Source organism: Mytilus edulis, chromosome 2 (assembly GCF_963676685.1).
Source record: "Mytilus edulis chromosome 2, xbMytEdul2.2, whole genome shotgun sequence".
Taxonomy (NCBI): domain Eukaryota; kingdom Metazoa; phylum Mollusca; class Bivalvia; order Mytilida; family Mytilidae; genus Mytilus; species Mytilus edulis.
In genome coordinates, this window is record NC_092345.1 from 11,569,034 (window position 1) to 11,588,016 (window position 18,983).

An 18,983-nucleotide genomic window follows, 5' to 3' on the forward strand; every position below is an offset into this window, starting at 1 on the left:
TACGCGATTGAATGATTTTGACGTTTGTGGTTCAACGTATATTGTAATTCATAATAGAAATATATCATAATGACATATAAATAGAACAATATCATACTGACGGGATCTTTTAAAGTACAGAGTCACGTTATAAGAACAAAAGAAATACAAAAAGTCGCAAATACAAAACAAACCACAAAAAAAAAAGTGGTGTTTAAATACGTAGATAAACATGAACGTAGTTGCCAAGTAATACCGCGTGCGCGAACAAATGTATACTAGTATATAGAAAATACATTGTCGTTTAATTAAAGATTTAAATAATTCAAGACATAGTGTGTGGAATAATTCGACCGCAAGTGGTATGGATTTCGCTCATTATTGAAGGTTGTTCGGTCAACTTTGGTTGTCTACACCCAGTTTAAACAGTTGAGTTGTCTCATAGACAATCAATCAACATCTACATTCTGATCCAAGATTTGAACAATTCAAGAAACACTATGTGGAATTAGACAATCAATCCACATCTATATTCTGATCCAAGATTTGAATAATACAAGAAATACTATGTGGAATAATATCGGCCGCAGGAAAAAAACAGTAAACGAGATCTGGCAAGACGATACTAACTTCCGGCATTTGTAATATTGGCAAGTAGGTGCTATTCTGGTAACAGAAGTAACAAAAGTTCCTCTAGTGTAATTAGAGTGAACGAGGAGCACGACCCCACACTTACGCTATGCCATTACCTTAATTATGCTTTTCCCGGTTTTTGGAGAATAAAATAACTCAAAACTGGTATTAGTAATGAACCGGCCGCTCTTGTATACAAGAGGAGACCTATTATAAAAAAACAACTTTGCTGTTGTACCACAGGCAATATGTTGGCATATGGTCAATCTAATTAAAAACCGATCTCTCATCGCTCCTGTTTCTGATATGTCGCGTGGGAGATCTAACGAAACCGGCTTTGAGGTCACATGTGAGTGAACTAAAAGTTATGAATTTATAAAGATATGCAAATGAGTTGACGACCTATTAATAAGCCAATCAAAAAAGTTTATGAATTATTTTGACTGACGATTTCGTCGTAAATAAAATGAGTTACATCCCTTTGCCTTACGTTAACTTCCAAGATCGTGGAAGACTCAATTTCATTGGTCGAAAAAGACACACCAACGAGGTCACTCACATGTGACCTTAAAGCGGGTTTCGTTAGATCTCCCACGCGACATATCAGAAACGGGAGCGATGAGAGATCGGTTTTTAATTAGATTGGCATATGGTCTAACGTAGAATTATAGGGTCATGACCTCCCTGTCATCTTGACAGATCTCGCCAAAATGAGTAAGTCTTTTCACACTCAATCCCAAGAAAACGAGTTTACTACATGGTAGTTTGTGCTGATCAATTGAAAAATACTCGACGAACAGAGTTTGCAAAATCTCAACTCATACTCAATCTCATTGTGCATTGTTCAAGAAAGCATCATTACCCCTGACTGACAAGTGCCCTCCATCGTTTCTGAGCCAGTAAAACAAATCTCTTTTTTGAGTTATTATATTAGAATGGCAAATAACACGGCCATTGTTTGTTTCGTCTTCTGATAACTTACCAAATGCCAAAAGCTAAATAAGGTCAAGGTCACTTAAAACATGTCAGACTGACATGTATATCGAAAAATAATCTCATACACCGAATATACTAGTAGTTGACATATTGCTTGATCTCTTGCATACGATAAAAGAGCAGGAAAAAACTTTTAACTTTAATCACTGAACCATAAAAATGAAGAGGTCAGCCGACACCTACCAGATAAGCATGTACAACTCAATCAATCTATGCACCAAATAAAGTAGAACTATTGCGTCTAGTAAATGAGATATGGACTTAACCACGAAATCTGTCTGACGGATTTGAGGACCTTGCAAGGAATGCACATACCAAATATAATTATCATATTACTCATAATAAGAGAGAAATTACGAATGCTAAAAAAAACATTACACAATTTTATTAAGTAGTCACTGAACCATGAAAAATAAGAGAAGGTCAAAGACCAATCTAATTAAAATTAAATCTCTCACTCGCTCATTTTTTAATGCTTGGTCGCTCCGCATGATTATTGGTTTTTGAATGGAAGCAATACACTCGGTTTTGCTTGTATTCCAGCTACATTGGGTAGACGAAGTATAGCCACCACATCAATGGTCTAATTCGCACGAGGTGCCACGCTGCATTGTGTCTATTACTATCAACATTTAGTCTTATTCGCTTCGAAATTGTCATTTTTCTAAGCGATACCGTAACTTAATATTCATTTGTCTTATTTCTCTTTTGAGGCTTCATCACTGGTGAGGATGGAACTGGATTGTTGAAAACTTTTAAGCAAGGTTCCTTATCAAACGTTAGAAAATTCTAAACGTGACGTACGTATGATAGTGACGTCACACAGTGGAAAGGTCACAATCACGTACAAGGTTAAGAATACTAAAGTAGAAGGGCTCGAGAACAAATACGGAATTTAAACTTTTATTAAACCCAGGGGCGGATGCAGGAATTTTCGAAAGGGGGGGTGCTAACCCAGGGCACCCAGGGCAAAGGGGGGGGGGGGGGGGGGTGCAAAACATATGTCCCGATACAAATGCATTGATCGGCAAAAATAAAGGGGGGTGCGCACCCCCGGAACACCCCCCCCCCCCCTGGATCCGCCACTGAAACCTGTATTATCAGTAAACTGATAAACATTATTACGTTGTAGACAAAACGTATGATAGGAATTGCGAGTTTCTTCATATTTCTGGAACAACGAACCTTAAAGAAGTTGAGTTTAGCTAAAGAGCTGTCGCAGTGAAATATATTCCAAACTTGTCATATGATACAAACGAATATTGTTTTAACTCAAATAGTGCATGCCGAGCTGGAATATTTTCGTCCTCAACCCTCTCTCCCAATTAGATTGGAATGCCCTGATATCTTTAAAGAAGAAACAAAGTCTCAATTCTCTTTAACTTGCACTTACACTACAAGGAATCCCCAGTATAAAATTTAATTAATATTAAGTTTCCTATTTAGTTTATTGTCAGATCTATGAATATGATACAATTAAAAGTTAGAAACCAAAGATTATTTATTTCTTCTTCCGTTAATAATACCCATACATTAGAAACTCATATTATTCTCATGGTAATAATAAGAAGAAATATTAAAGTGTAATACCACACGACAGAGACGATGGCCGAAAATTGTGCCACATTAAACGGAATTGAAAACGGTGAAAAATAAAATCACAAAAATACTGAACTCCGAGGAAAATTCAAAACGGAAAGTCCCTAATCAAATGGCAAAATCAAATGATAAAACACATCAAACGAATGACATTCTGAGTTCAGGCGCGGATCCAGAGGAGGGGTTCCGGGGGTTGGAACCCCCCTTTTTTTGGACGATCAATGCATTTGAATGGGGACATGTAATTGGAACCCCCCCTTTGTCCTGGGTTAGGAACCCCCCCTTTTCAAAATGGCTGGATCCGCCCCTGGAGTTGCTTAATATTCGAAGAAGTGATATATTTATTTTAGAATGTTATATTTCAATTGTCTTCCAACAAAGTAAAACAGAAGTATATAAATATGGCAATTCAGTATTTATAATTTATTTTATAAAACCATAAGTTTAAAATAGTGTCTTGCGGAGATCGCGTTTTTTCAAGTGACAAAACATGCAATTAGGTCAATTAACTGCAATTTCGCAATTTTTAACAGTTTTTTTGCATAACTGTCCATTTCATTTTAGATAAAACACATCCTTTGACCACAAGAGACGCACAATTTCGTTGTATTTTGCATCCCGTGTTGGTTGTTTTTCGAGGGCAACAGTGCAAATGTCCGGGTTTGGTTTTTTTGCCTACCCTTCCAGAGCACATGATATCACCCCTAGTTTTTGATGCGGTTCATGTTGCTTAATCCTTATTTTTCATTGTTGTGTTTTGTGTACTATTGCTTGTCTTTATCTTTTTTAGCCAAGGCGTTGTCAGTTTATTTTCGATTTATGAGTTTGAATGTCCTTCTGGTATCTTTCGCCATTCTCTTGAATAAAATGTAAATAAAAAATAAGGTATTATTGACCTTAAAAACTGAGTTTTTCTAGTTGTAATTAAGTGAAGGACAATATTATATTTTCCAAATAATTGTCATAAAAAACATATTATTATGTTGACAAAATTTAAGCTTTTTTCAACTTTCTGTTTTGAAATCATTTTACCATAACCTTCAATGTGCAGTATTACAATATGTAAGACATCAAAAGGTTCGTTTAAAAGCGATTTTAACAGATTATTTGTTTTTAATTTAATTTTATAATTATATATATATATATATAATCATACTGATGAAGGATATATGTTATCCGAAATCTTTTATAGATTAATACATTTAATGTTTTCCTTTTTTGTTATTGGTGTTGAAATGTACACTTTTTAGGCGTTTATATAAATTATTTATTATCTTAGATGCTCTTTTAAAAATAACAAGATTAGAGTTGACAGGAAATGGCCACAGCATTTATTAACAGATATGATATGTAATAGTATATAAAATGCAATTTGTGATATGAACTTAAATTCACTGATAGATATGCAAAGAAAATAATTATAAGATAACAACTGCCATTTTCCTGACTTGGTACAAGACATTTTAAGAAAAAATGGTGGGTTGAATCTGGTTTTGTGGCTAGCTAAACCTCGCGTTTTAATGGCAATGTTAATTGTAACACTAAAATGACAACATTACATGACAGAACTACAGTACAAAGAAATGCAAGAACATTCAGTACAGAGAAATACACAAATAAACAATAGAATAATACATTTCGACATGCTTATAGTTATCAAAGGTACCAAGCTTATAATATAATACGCCAGGTGCACGTTTCATCTACATAAGACTTGTCAGTGACACTTTTGCAAACATTATTTTTTTTTTAAATGACCATATAATTGATATTCAAGTCAACACCGAATATGTGTCTTTGAAAATGTTATACATTGTATGATGCTCGCCGAATATGTTCAAGGTTGCAGGGAAAGTCCAAGATAAGCTATTAACCCTGGAAATCAGAGACTAATGCTACAAACTGCAAATATTTTATCTAAGCCCAGAGAAATCTGCCATAAATCAAGCGACTAACCCTTGATATCCGAAATTAGCGCTACCAATGATAAAAACAAAACTGCAACTAAATTATACATGTTATCTGGTGCAAGAAAATTGGTACCGTTAATTTTATTACTACCACTGGGTCAATGCCTCTGCTGGTGGACTATTAGTCCCCGAGGGTATCACCACCCTCGTAGCCAGTACTTTGGTACTGGCATGAAAATACGGATGTTTTGAGTTATTAAAATTTACTGTTACAAAATGATAGAAATTATTATAAATTAAGGAATGTATCTCCCTAAAATATGTCAATATAAGAACCAGCTAGAATGACAAATTTTGATACATGCATGTTTTTCCAGACCCCTTTGTCTTCCTTTGTAAATTTCGATAAGAGAAGACGTGTCGTATCCTGTAAGAGCGCAAGCTACTGTTGGTGTGCCAGGCATCTGGGGTCCAATAACTTTTAAAAAGTTGCATATGTCATGAATAGGTATAAAAACTGATTTGTGACTTTGGTTGAAGAAACGCCTCCAGTCTAAATTCACTATTCATCATGTTTGACATCTGAGCAAAATACCTTATTAGAAATAAACATAACTTTCATGATTTTAATATGATGCAACCCCTCGAAAAACTTTTCAATATCTGTTCATTTGCCAAATGAGACGGCAGAATAGTTCTTATATCTGCCTCTTCAGTCACTTACAGGTCCTACACAAAATTGCTTCACAGTCAATAGATTTTGAAAAGATCCCGCTAGAAATATTTGTCATGTTCTAGCAAATGAAAACCATTGTAGTGCGATAGTGCATAGTTACAGTAAAACTACAAATATTATCAACCCATGTTTATTTTCAGGTGCACAAAGAAATTCTCACAATCTCTAATTGATCTGCATTCAATGACTTGAAGAACTATTTGGATCTACCACCATTAAAAATAAACCTTACTGTCCCTTTGACGCCTTTGATAGCTGACTATGTGGTATGGGATTTGTTCATTGTTGAAGGTCATGCGGTAACCTATAGTTGTAAATATCTGTGTCGTATGGTCTCTATGAAGAGTTGTTCCATTGGCCATCATACCACATCTTCTTTTTATATACACCAATGTTTGATGTAAGGGGATGGTTGGGCGCCCGTTATCATGTTTAACCTCCCCACATTCTGTATGTGGCTGTCCCAAGTCAGGAGCCTGTATAATACTTTTTGGTCTGTTTGTGGAGATTTGTCTTATTGGCAATCATAGCACATATCTTTTTTATTATGGTATTAAAGCAGTCATTGGCGAAATCTCAATAACAGTTGTATCATTTTACATAAAAAATTTGGACAATACCAATACCATTTTTTTTATCAGGTGTGTACTGGTTTTTCATAAAGGAATATTACACACTCAGCTAAAGTATATATTTCAGTTCAATATCAATTGAGAGTGCATTGTAATCATTATCCATTTGAAAATAATTGTAAACTACTAACCAGGCAAAAAATTTATCAAAGGTTGGAATTCATTGCAAAGATAGAAATAATTTGAAATTTCGAACGATCGTAAACAGCTTTTCACAAAAATTTTTCACAAAATGCAATATCTGTAAACAAATGTAAATGGCAAACTATACGACAACGAATTTCGTTTGCTCTTTCTTTCGCAAATAGATCATCATGTAGACTTAATGAATGTAGACATGCTGCACTGTAGTATTCGAAAAGCAACATCATGCCCCGATTTATTTAAAGCATCAGAAGCGATACTTAGGACAACATTTGGAATGACAACAACTTCTAGGGCCTTTCTCGAATTTATGTGAGTATATATCAATATGTACATAAGCATGTTAGTTTATATAATCAATTATAAAATGGTTGTAAATTCCAGATTTTGTAAAAAGCGTTTGATAAAACTGCAATATGTAAAACGCACAGTCATGGTGTGATATTCTACGTTTTTTGGGGGTAAACAATGGTCAATATCTTATCTTATATAAACTTTTGCGAAGCGATACTTTGATCAATGATAAACAATAACTAGTTAATTCATCTCGTCAGCTTCAAATTTTCTCTAGAAATGTAATTAAACACGAAATCGTACAAAATTAGGTCATCTCGTACTGTATCGTTCGTTCCACCAAATGTGTCAAGTTCGTTCCTCAATGACAAATAACCATTGTACAGTTCGTTGACAAAAACCGTCACAAATAAATTTCTTTTTAATGTACTCGTGATGGCAGCAGCAACCTTTTTTCTGTGTTTTTATTGTAAACTGTCATCTGTCAACTTTGGCGAAATAGTAGACCATGAAATTATCAGTCATCCAAAGCAAGAAATGTAAAATCAAGCGCACATCGGAAGGCAAAAGTTTACTAAAATTTTCACGTTTTTCCAGATGAAATCAAGTCAAAAAATAAATATATCACAGCCAATACAAATTTGATATCTCTAAATATTCACGATTTCAAGCCTCGTCAAAATGCAGTTGTTGGTCCAAGTTTGCCGAAACGACAACGACCAGACGAGCTTGTTGACCATTGTTCATCATCATCATTCATAAAATAATACCTAAACCCGAACAAGAAATAAGCGGTTTTGCAGATATTGTTTTTTTTAGCTAAAAATGATTTAAAAAAATAAATTGTGCGTTTGTATGTTTTTTATGGGTAGTGTGTTATGTGTTTATGCTGGTTTTTGCAAAAAAAAATCTTATTTTGAAGAAATCACCCATTTGATAAACCTGAAAGGTCAAAGTTAACGGGGACAAGACGACGAGTGAAATCTTGCATCAGTGATCCATCGATGCCAGCCAGAGGAATACGACCTATTCGCCTATTCCATCGGTTAGATGAATCAAAAATACTTCCTCATGTTCGCAAAGGACTTGAATTCAATGACGAATCAGAGGATATTTAATTTTAGATCCCTCTTCTGTTATAATTTTTACGTTTTGTATTGAATGAAGTGCTTCGATTTTTTTTATAGTAATCATGAAATCCAACACAACAGGAAAATGAGGTCAAGCTGTAACCATCATTATGTCATTGATTTTTGTGTCATTCGTCAGGCAAAACTAAATTAGATAACTAGCATATTAAATAAGAAAAAACATTTGTAGTGAAATTTTTTTATTATTATGTGTTTCTCTGTACAAGTTTACAAACAGATAAATGATATTTTTGACTTTATCGCCATATGAATTGTTTTCCACATATGCAAGACAAAAGGCGACCTTCATGAACCACTTTCCTGTGTTCCCTCAACTCGTCCAAAGACTTGTATCCACAACTACAAGTGCTACACAGGTACGACGGAATTTCTTTTTTTTTTGAGTGGTGAGCCTTAATGTGGACGTTCAGGGAATTCTTGTACGTGAATTGTTTACTACACAGGGGACACTTCTCTGTTTTGATGTTATTGTGTAGATTGAGGTGTCCTCTGAAGTCCCAAAGCTGGTTAAACCCATCACCACAAGTGCTACATTTGTATCTGAATATTAATGTGTGTTTGTCCTTAATGTGGATTGATAGTCCAGATCTTGACTGGAACATAAGGCCACAAACATGAAAAAGGTAGCGATAAGTTTTACTATCATCGGGAAGAATGTCCTGTTTTTGGTTTTCATGAACTCTATTTTTGTGACGTTTAAGGTCAAACTTTCTTTTTGGTTTCATAAACACATAGGTTACATCTGTGATATTCCACTTCTTCTTTTTCTGAGTCATCGGACCCCTCGACTGTTTCCTCCTCCATAAGATATATATTGAAATTTAAAAAGTACATGTATTACATTCAACTCAAATAAAAAAAATGTAGTTGAAAAACTGACATTGCACTAGCTCCCAGTGACTACAACTACTCTAAAGTTAGATCGGTATTTCATGTCTTTTTGTCATATGTGTTCGTGTTTTATACTAGCATAACGCCAAGAGCATAGTAGCATAGCTACTCGAAAACATTTTTTAGAAGGGACCAGTGGTCAAAGGGCCCCCGTAAGCTTTAAGATTATCTATTTGTTATTAAAACAAATGCTTAACTTTTTTTGTAAGCACAAACCTATAAAACCTTCTGTATGTCTTTTGTTGCTACCTTGCTGCCATGCTTTGTTTGCTTTTGTAGTATACATTTGATTTTATTTTTTATTCTTTTTGTATATCACATAACATAACTGGACATAAGGAGGACTTTTTGATATCAGGAGGGGGCAGAAGAATATACTTCTTATTTTCTTTACGTGGCATATATAATTGTGCGAAAATTTTATTTTTCATTGTTGAACAATAATCGTTTTCCGGCATTTTACACTTCAGAATATAATTTTAATCCTGTTTCTTGTAGGGTTGCTAATTTTCAGCGTTTACCAGGCCTTTAAATTATTCCTCAGGACTCTAATCCACCCCTCCCCCTTCCCGAGAAAAATATAAAATTATTGTTGCCCAATACTAGAAAAGATTTTTAATGACAGATTGACAGGTAGCCGTCCGCTCAATCAATAACATCTGAAAGGAGTAGGTCCGGTAAGGACCGATTTTGGCCTCAAATTTCAGGTTCATCTGACGAAAGATTTTGACCACTTTTTTAAACACTTAAGTGTCTATTTTATTTGAATTAATTAGTTTATGTGAAAGATTTTAACAGATTTAGTCATTAAAAACGATCCGATTCAAGCTCAAATATGAAAAATCTACCTAATATGCCGAAAATTGTCACTTTTCAGATGGTTTTTGGTAAAAATGAAAGTGGCCGCATCCGTGTTCATCCTCAACCTTTATATATGTTATGTATTATAATAAAATAATTTTTTTTTGGGGGGCCAAAAAGGGGTCTTACTGAACCTACTCCTTTGTCGAACGATTGAATTTCAAAATAATATACATGTTTGCATGGTTAATGAAACTTCTTATATGCACAAATGAATTGAAATACATGAAATTGGAATTTGTCTGTACAATGAGAATAATATATTGGCTTATGATGGTAAATTTGCAACGTGTGTATTAAGATTTACATACAAAAAAATGTTTTAAAACATGATAAATTTGTTTTTAAAACGCAATATTGTCACAACGACTCGTACAGTATAAAACAGTGTAAAGACAACGAAGCGTACAGAGTTAAAAATTAAAGATGCACAAAGAGATGCACTTTTCGTTGTCTATATAGCATGTATATCTACAACTTTAAGTGTTTTGTTTAGGTAAAACGATAAGATTTTTAGAAATGTATGTTTGCAAAAGTAAAAGATGCAAGAAACTTAGAATTTATAATGATTTAGGTTCATGTGGACCCTATGGCTAAAATGGCCGTATTTTCACCTCAAAATTTACTCTGAGTACAGGCAAACCTGTGCATCTGGAAAAGTTTTAAGGCATAGCATGCCCTAGATAAATAGAATTCAAATGCAATGTATGATTTAGAAAATTCATAACTTAACTGGATTTTGCCGTACACTTTTTTTCGTCCCTGCAGAAGATGATAAAATTAACAAACAGTTGATTCACCTTGATATGGTCCACTCAGGTACACAGTTTAAATAACCAATTATTGTCAAGTATCTATTGTCCATCTCATGTCCATGTCAAGCAATACAGCTCACTTCAATTATTACCTGTGGGGAAGTTCTCAAACCTGTTTCCCAACTTAGTTTATTTTGGCACCTTCTGGAGGAATGAAAAAAAGTGCACGGCAAAATCCTGGTAAGTTTTTATTTTTCTTAAACATAAAAAATATTTGAAATTTATTTATCTAGGCATGCCATGCCTGAAATATTTAACAGATGCGCAGATTTGTCTGTACTCAGAGTAAATTTTGAGGTGAAAATACGGCCATTTTAGCCTTAGGGTCCACATGAACCTTAAAAATAGAAAACATGTTTTTACTATTGCCAAGGTCGTGCGTTTCGTTAATTTTAGCCTTTAGAAATAAAGTATTTAAAAAAAAATAGCAATACAATATAAGTGACATATCATAGTATATATTGAAGCAAAATATCATGAGAAATATAAAGGACTTACCTTAAAATTGTGTACTTGTTAGTCTGTCTAACCTCGGTTGTTCAAGGTGTGCTCGACTCGAACGCGTCAATGTCCGGTTTCATTTGTATCGGGGTTATACGGGGTTATGTTCTTAATTCACGATGTTCAAACGAACATAACATATGTATGTGCTAAATTGCTCTATTTTTCTTGTACAACTCTGCTCCTAATTTCTGTTCTAAACTGACTCATATTGTATATATGTATATAAATAAGACAAGAATAGTTCTGATACTAACAGGCACGGTGACCATTTCTATTTATTCATCATAATTCACAATCTACTAGTAATCAATTTTCTATAAATGTCTTTTCATTTCATTTCATCAAACAATGTCCTTAACATCTCTGCATAAACACTTCATCATATCAAATCTATAAAATAAACATTACAAATCAGTATACTATATATACATATTCACTACAGACGTCTTATACACATTTAACAATACAAAAAAAATTGTCTGCAAGTCGAGTGGTCACCGCCCAGCCTTCGATAAACTTGAAAACCCGTTTTCAATCTATTATATACCTTACTAATTTGCATATCTAGTTTATTCTATTGTTAAACAATAGACTAAAATAGATCCGAAAATTCGTACGCATACCGCACATAAATTTATTGCTAAGCTACTCGTTCTTATTTTATGGAATTAACATTGACAATAATTTTCCGGATTTTTTTGTTTTTTTGTTTTTTTGTTTTTTTTTTTGTTATAATAAAACACCCATGCAACCACGCATCCCATATTGCAGATAGGACCCGACACAAATATAAATTTCGTGTTTCGGTAGTTAAGCTTGGGATGGTCATTTTAAGATGCATTATTTGAATATAATCAAATATGAAAATTATTCATATTTTTATTGATATATTTATATTTTTATTCTTCTTCAATATATCTAGTTATTATGACAGATCTATCATCATCAGGGGTCCAACTGTCAATTTAATGTTAAAGTCTTTAACTTTGATCTACTAAGCATATCTCCAATACTTTTATGTTTGCTATACGCAACTATTGGTGCTGTATTGAATATTTGTACACAGTCTTCGTCGTACTGTAATAAATGCCAGTGTTTCATTATACGTTTCTTTATTTTACGTATATATAATTACATTAGATGTATGTTTCATTATAATATTTTATTCTGATTGGCTAACTGCACATCACGTGTTATTCCGTAAGCAGTTGCATTGCTCAATACAACTTTTCACTCATGATAACACGTGCTCCAAAAATTAAGTGCACAGGTGAATTAAATGATAAAATATATATAAAATTCGTGTTTTCATGATCATAGCTAAAAAATGTAATTATAAGTATTGAATGCTTCTTTTTGTAACTTTATAGGGTTGTAAAAGCGTTGACCGTGCGTACATTTTTAGAATGAAGCGCTTCCGCGCTTCATACAAAATGTACTTCGGTCAACGCTTTTACACCCCAATAAAGTTACAAAAAGAAGCATTCAATTCTTAAATATATATGGATTATATTTAGTTATTAAAACTAACGGAATACTTTGCTTCTCTTTAGATTTGTTTTGTTGTAATAAATCAGTACGGTCAATTGATAAAGCATCAGTAATACTATCATCTATTTCCACGTTATCATAACCCCTATCTAATAATTTCACTTTGAAATTAGTTAATAGATTGTTTATTAATTTGTTATGGTCACTTGTATTTCTAATTTGCCGTATTGCTTCACCTTTAATAAATCCTCTGAATACATGCTGTGAGTGACAGCTATTTCTGTGCAGATGTTTCTTTAAAATGTATTTCAAGGTCAAGGATGCCATATGTTGTAAATCGTTGACCTTTAATTACATCAACATCCAAGAACGACATTTTATCGTTTTTGATTTCATAGGTGAACTTTAATAAGGGGTTATAATCATTTGCTAGACGAAAAAAATCTATCATTCCATCTGATGTTCCATCATATATTATGAATCCATCGTCTCTATATCTGCCATGATAGAATATTTTGTCTTTATATTGAAATGCAGAAATAATTTGATTCATTATTTCAAACATAAGTATGTCACAGATTTCCGGTGAAGGAACTGCACCAATTGCCGTACCTATTACTTGTTTGTAAATTTTCCCATCAAATTCAAATACATTGTTTTCTAAAATAATTCTCAACTAATGTATTAATACATTGACTGGCGGAGCATTGACTTTGAAGTTTGATTTGTCAAAACTGTCATAGGCTCGTTCAACCGCACTCAATAACGCTTCTTGAGGTAGATTAGTAAACATCTGTGTTATATCATATGAAACCAAAAGGCTGTTTGCCATAGGTTTTAATTTCTCAATGATATTAATGAACGATGTAGTATCTTTTATATATGTAGACTGATTTTGAACTATTGGTATAAGAAAATAGTCAACGTAATGACCTATAAGTTCAGTTACAGAACCACACTGTGATATAATTGGTCTGCCAGGTGGAATTATATTTAATTCATTTAATCCATCATGTTGTATTTGTTTAAACGTCTCTGTTGTAAGACGGTGAATTTTTGGGAGAATATAAATTCTGCCTAATCGTGCATCTCTTAATTTTTTACCATTTGTTAAAAATTTAAATGATATTTTGTCGATTATGCCTTGGTCGTATAATGATTTAATATTCTCAATGACCTGGATTTTCAGTTCTGCGTTATAGATTTGCCATGTTAAATGAATCTAATTGGCAGTAATGTTGAGTATTTAGTTGTCTTGTGACTTCTGTTATGTAGTCTAGCCTGTCTAAAATAACACAATTTGAATTTTTATCTGCCTTTTTTATTACTATTGTTTCATCATTTTTCAAATTGCGTAGCGCTATTCTTTCGCCCTTAGTAAGATTGTTTTTTTACATTTCTTTCTATTGGTAGAAAAGACAATTCAAGCTTGGTTAAATCTATATAATTTTCCAACGTATGGCACGTAGAGGCAGGTGTATATCCTGTATTGCTCCGAAATGGATGAAGGTCAGTTTTTTCTTGACTGAACATATACCGACATCGTAATTTTCTAGCAAATTCATTGTAGTCTTTTAGTATAGACATTTTTGCATTTTTGCTTGATGGCGTTGGTATAAATTTCAAGCCTTTCGCCAACAGGATATATTCCTGATTTGATAAGCTGCGTTTTGATAGATTAATTACATGCTTTTTTGCATGTGCAGTTCTTTGCTGCATATTGTATTTATTCCGTTCTTTTTTATTGTAGAATCGGAATTTTTGCTTTTTAGCATTTCTATTAAAACGACGTGCCATTTTTGAGTTCACATTGGGTGATTCTCTTAGCTACGTGCCTTTGTTGAGCTCACATTGGGTGGCTGGAGAATTTTTAGGTTTACATATGTTATAAACCTAGAAAGAAGATCCGCCCACATTCACGTGGGTTGATAGGCGGGGATAAGATAGCAGTGAGAAATTGTCCGTGTTGATGATGTATAAATGAGTCACATTGTTTTGTGAAACTTTTCAAAGTAAATCATGTCATGAAGTATTTTCAACTCAAGGCTAAAAGCCTTGTCCACCGGAACTATAAATTAACACCATATACGTATCCCATCAAACAGGAAATGCGGATCATTCTCAATGCAGAAAACGATTCTCGGTAAGGTGCAGTAGGACAGCCGTCCATGAATACATTTTGTTATAATAAACAAGTGTGGACACAGATGAGTGTGGATAGTATGTTTGGATGTTTGACAGTGTTTTATGATAAATGATGTTCTATGATTTTCCTATATGTGTTGTTAACTGTGTTGCACGATGACAACCAACCGGAGCATTAGGAGTATTGTTTATTTTATATTTAGTTTAGTTTTTATGTTCAAGACAGGCATGGAAGAGACACTAATTGCATTAGTTACCAAATGATTATGATAGAATATGTTCCACATCTTTGATTTTGGATACATTTTATAGTTAGGAGAGCAACACATAATAGGTTCAATTTTTAGTGATTTTTTTAAATTGGGAGATGCCATCAGAGATATGATATCTGAGAACATGATATAAGGAGCCTGTAATTCAGTGGTTGTCGTTTGTTTATGTGTTACATATTCGTTTTTTCTTTATTTTTTGTACATAAATAAGCCTGTTATTTTTCTACTTTGAATTGTTTCACATTGTCAATTCGAGACCTTTTATAGCCGACTATGCTGCATTAGCTTTGCTCATTGTTGAAGGTTGTGCGGCGACCTGTAATTGTTAATTTCTATGTCATTTTGGTCTGTTGTGGAGAATTGTCTCATTGGCAATCATATCACATCTTTTTTAATATGTATTTGCTAACTATTTGTATGGTTCTATTTATATATACTGAGTGCCAATGAAAACGCAACACTTGGTTTTTCAAAAATAAAATTTATATTAGAAATCATAATCTTTCAAACTGAATTGTTCTTGAAAATTAACAAATCTAACAATAGATCGATATCAAACAAAAATGTTTCATTGTCATCTTTCGGGCGCAATAGATAAACGAAACAGCCAATGTCGAATCATCAAATCACAGTCCTAACTAAAAATGTTACAACCCCGTTGTGCAGAGCAATCTCGACAGCGCCGTGGAATTGATCATCCCGGACGTTTAATGTGATCTCGAGGAATGTTATTCCACTTGTCCTGTAAAGCAAACTCAAGCTGACTTTATGATATTGGTGGTGGTTTTCATTGTCTAAACCATGTCAAATCTGATGCAAAATTTGCTCTTTCGGACCTAAATCTGGCGAAACGCACGACTTTTGGCCAAGGCTGGTGCCAAACGTCTATGTAACCACCACTGATGATTTTTGGTACATAATGAATGATTTTTGGTCTACAGAATTCGATGTTTACACCAGACAGCCGTTTAGATGTCGACTTTGATCCTCTTTAACCGTTGAATTTCTGTGAAATAGTGCTTTACTGAAATTGCTCCATAGGATCTACCGTGACCACCATTGAACTCACGTGACCTTTGGACATCCATCAGAGTCGATATCGGATATGTTAAAGACCAAATGTATCGGTTTTGCTGAGCGTTTCTTGCTTTTTGAACCCCGGGATGTGGCTTATCATTAACTGATCCATTTTTGTTGAATTTGTGGATGATTTGGGTTATTGTATGCTGTGGAAGGCTTCATTGGATCATGCCCGAAACTGCATGTCGCTGGTTGTCAGAAAGTCCTGGCATTTACTCAGATGTTTATTGCAGTTTCCTTACAATAAGGGCGGGAAAATTCATGACATTAGCCAAGCTTTAAATGACAAAATCGTGAAAATGGTGCATATGTTGAAAAGCGGTGAACTTGGTTTATGTCCGTTCAAAATAACCCTTACTTTGCATTTGTTCCAAAAATCACCCAACCCTAAAGTTGTCGACAATTGTCTTTAAAGTCATTTTCAACCAACTTTACAAAGTTCTAATATAAAATAAATAAAAATTATCAGACTTTTTTGAAAAACAAAAGTGTTGCGTTTTCATTGGCACTCAGTATATCTTTGTGGTGGCTTGTCAGTATCATTAGTAAAACACCTTAAAATGTTGAATTGATCCTCAGATTAGAAGACATTTATTGGTTTTTAGTAATGACAATGCCTTTCATGATGCTTGGGCCTGATGAGTTAGAAAGTAAGCTTCTGTGCTGTTTTCTATCAATTCTTTGATAATATCTCCTTCAAAGCTGGTGAAAGCAAAATAAATTTGGTCAATGGACAAATAATGTTTGGTTCAAACAAAAAAAAATGCTTTTATCTCCCTGTTACTTACATTGTACATAGAAATGATAATACTTGGAGACATCCTTGTACATGAGAGTTGTCTGTAAAATCTTTATTTCACAAAGAATGAATTGCATAACAATGAACTGAGCTCAAAGCAAAGCACTTTAATAATACACTTTGACCGAGAGCTCAATCCAGTGATATACTTTGTACTACAGGTCCTTCATGAACATCCATCAACCAGAACCATATCTCAATAACATGCCATTCTACATGGTTGGATCAGAAGTCCTGAAAAAGACATGATTTTTTTTTTATTGTATTTAAAGTATATATGCATACATGTAGGTTAAAACTTTCACAAATTGGTGGTATAATCATTCAGTGTCTGGCAACTATCAATCGCTTCATGCACAAACTGATATAGGTTGAGCATGAGTGCCCCTCTGTTGGAAATAAAAATATACCTCCACCTAATTTTAGTCAACTGATGAAGAAACATTCAAAACTATAAAATGTTATCAAAGACTTGTCAGTGTCTATATATAGCTATTCACCATCGCCACTGAATCAGTGATATATGTACACATAAATACATGCAAGACTAAAATTAAAGTACATATATAAGACTAAAACTGACATTCGGTCTTTACCTTCATTCCCCAAGTCGTGTTCAAATCAGATTCATGATAAAATAAAAATTATAACCAATGAAATCAAAGGTAAATTAAGAGCCCCCCCCCCCCCCCCCCCCCCCTTGTTTGGAAAAAAAAATGGTTGATTATTTAGAGAACCACTGGATCATGATCAGAGTGGTCCCTCTCTTAGGCAGTCAGTGGGCCCCCACTTATGGAAATTCCTGGATTCGCCACTGGAAATATCCCTCTAATAGACTAGCGTTTAAATCCCAGTTTTCTAATATGGTAGCTAGGTGGAACCTAAAACTACAAAATTTGAAAAAAATATTTTAAATATATTTCAAATGCATGTACATGTGATAATATAAATTCTCCAAATTTCACTGTATTTTCCCTTTTGATGTTTTTCAACTACAGCCAGTTTGGTGTGGGTTGATGTTGGATTGTTGTACATGTTATATATCGACATGAGATTTGTTTATATACATAATACTTATTTCCCTAAATTCAAATAAAATAGATGTGAGAAATTAAAGGAAACCATATGCAAATATTAAAAAAATAATTTGCATTTGTTCTGTTGATTGATAGTGGTACACATATGAAGAAATGGTGAAATCACTTATATATAGTTCTGATTAAAAGTTTCATGATAGACATGCATGGTAAATAAGTAGTAGGTTGTTTGAAGTTTGCAGCATATTCAACTTTGAACATCTTTTTCAGGTCTACAATCCATATAGAAATCTGTATCTATGTGGTATAATTTCCAACGAGACAGCTTTCCAGAGGTTAAAATAACAAAGTAATTATAGGCAACCATACAGCCTTAAAAAGTGAGAAAAAAACTTAAGAAAAGTAATGGCCTGATTTGCAACTTATAAACAACTGGTTTGGAACCCTCCCCCCAAAAAAATCAAAGAGCAGATTGCTCTGAGGGATACGATTGCCGTTGTTTTGTTGACACATGTACATGTAGCTGGATAATATTATTTTCAAAACTAATTCAACTGCACATGTAAAATAGTTACAAAATAGCCAAACCCGGATAAAAGTGTATGAACAATGCAATTAGGCCTATTGTGTTTTATTTTTGTACTATCAATTCCAAGTTTACTTTCCACAGCAGTCACTGAGACTCAAAGTGAGAGAAGGTATTTCACTTCGTATCTTATCACCTATTTTCCTACGTTAATTCTAGGAGGAACCCAATTCCTGACTCTTTAAACATTTAATTTCCTTTCGGTCAGTGATCATGACTCCTTTCCGTACACATTTATATGTTTAAATTGCGATCGTTTTTAATATAATACACTTTATTGACAGAATGAGCTAATACTCGACGTATTGTTTTGATTCAGAATTCACGGAAGTTACTTCCGGAAGGGAGACAACTCGAAACAATAATATGGAAGACTCCATTTCGCCTGAAGGGGTGTTCTACGATGTGGACTATATTTATTTTAATTT